Source organism: Humulus lupulus, chromosome 1 (genome assembly GCF_963169125.1).
Source record: "Humulus lupulus chromosome 1, drHumLupu1.1, whole genome shotgun sequence".
NCBI classification, from domain to species: domain Eukaryota; kingdom Viridiplantae; phylum Streptophyta; class Magnoliopsida; order Rosales; family Cannabaceae; genus Humulus; species Humulus lupulus.
In genome coordinates, this window is record NC_084793.1 from 238,721,308 (window position 1) to 238,723,815 (window position 2,508).

Here is a 2,508-nt window from a genome sequence, read left to right on the forward strand (position 1 = left end):
TAAACTAATTTAATTACTGAAATGAGATCTTTATCATTTAACACTTTGAACCAAACTAAAAGGAAACCATCGTTTCACTTCTTCATTAGAAGCTATAGATGTTCATATCTATGATTAACACTTCCACTCAATTATACAATCGAGTTCCCAAGATGTAAGTATGGGCTAGTCCGTAGGGTAAGCTGGTAACGAACAAGTCAAAGAACTCAAATAATACAATCAGTTAGAATACTAACCACTCAGAATTGAGATTGAATTGACCTATGGTCAACTATATAATATGAATAGAATAGATAATAACGATATGTTTACTTATCTTATCAGCTGTCAATATTGGTCGTGTCTGATGTAACAAATACATTTGATCTTATCTACTTTACTAATGTTCTGGAAAGAACATAACACTGTAATGTGTAAGTAGATCATATCGTAGATTGGCAAGTCAGTGTAAAATCCAGAGCACTAACTAATCTTAGGACTAACTTATTCAGAACATATAATCATATTTATATTCCACTGTGATTACATCACTATAAATAAGATTAGCTATATACGCCCTCAACAGGCCAAAATTTCAAATATGCCATTATTAACAAGAATGGGCCCAAATTCATATTTAATTCACCTAAACATGCATATATAGTCATATAATCATTTAATTAAAGTAATCACGTACTGATACACATATATCACAATTAACCACATAATAATATAATTAAATCAAGTATTGCCCTTCTGGCACGCTAATCAATGCCCTAAGTCTTATTAGTAGATTTGGGATGTTACAACTATCCCTTCCTTATAGAAATTTCATCCTCGAAATTTACCTAAATAGCTCGGGATATCGATCCCACATATCAAACTCAAGCTCCCAAGTTGCATCTTCCACCTTGCTGTTTTTCCACAACACTTTCACCAAGGCAATGATTTTGTTCAACAAGACTTTATCCTTCCAAACTAGTATCTTGATCGGTTTCTCCTCATAAGACAAATCTTAGTCCAATTCCAGATTTTCATAACTCAGCACATGTGTAGAATCTGATACGTACTTCTGAAGCATAGATACATGAAACACATTCTGAACACCTAATAAAGTTGGAGGCATAGCTAACATGTAAGCCACCTTTCAAACTCGTTCCAGAATCTCAAAGGGGCCAACAAACCTAGGACTTAACTCGCCTTTCACTCTTGTCAAAGGAGAAACTCTGAAAAATATACGAACATCGACTTGAAACTCTATACTTCTACATTTCAAGTCTGAGCAACTCTTTTGTCTACTGTGGGAGGCGAGCATCCGAGCTCTAATCTTCTCAATTGCCTCATTAGTCCTCTAAACAGCCTCAGGCCCTAAGTACTTACCCTCACTCATCTAATCCCAATAAATGAGCGATCTACACTTCCTCCCATACCGAAATTCATACAGAGCTACTTCGATAGTCGCCTAATAGCTGTAATTATAAGAAAACTCAATCAAAGGGAAATACTTACTCTAAGATCCCCCAAAGTCCAGCATACACAGGCCCATAACATATCCTCCAATATCTGAATCGCCCTCTTAGACTGTCCATTCGTTTGAGAATGATAGGTGGTACTGAACCGCAACTGCGTGCCCATAGCCTTCTGCAGACTCTCCCAAAACTTAGAGGTGAAGGTGGGGTCCCTGTCGGATAATATCGACCTTAGAGTCCCATGGAGTCACATGATCTCCTTTATATACAACTCAGCGTACTACTCCCTAGCATAAGTCGTTCTAATAGGCAAGAAGTGGGCATATTTTGTGTACCTATCCACAATAACCTATACAGAATAATGTTGCCCCACTATCCTCGGCAATCCAACCACGAAGTATATGGTAATATCCTCCCACTTCTACTATGGAACCCCTAAAGGCTGCAGGAACCCTGCTGGCCTTGGATGTTCAGCCTTCACCCGCTGACAGGTTAAACACTTGGCCACATAATCCACCACGCATTTCTTCATTCCTGGCCACCAATACAGAGTTCTTAGATCTTGGTACATCTTCGTTACACCCAGATGTACAGAATAGGAGTTGTATGAGACTCATCCAGAATCTCTTGCCTAGTACCCAAATCCCTCAGAATGCAAATTCGACCTTAATATCTCAGCAGATCAATCTCAGAACTAGAAAAGTCTCCAACCAATCCAGCTAAGACATCCTCCCTGTGTTTCCTTTACTGTGGATCCTCCTTCTGCGCTTCTCTAATTCTCTCAAGGAGTGTGGACTGAAGAGTGATATTGTCTAGCTTATGGACTACCAATTCAATTCTCGCTCTCGTCATCTCTTCAACTAACTTTTCTCATATTTGTCTCGAACTGAACAGATGCCCTAGCCCCTTCCGACTCAATGCCTCGGCTACCACATTGGCCTTCCCTGGATGGTACAAGATATGACTATGATAGTCCTTCACCAACTCCAGCCAAAGTCTTTGGTGCATATTCAAATCCTTTTGAGTGAAGAAATACTTCAAACTTTTATGCTCAGTGTAT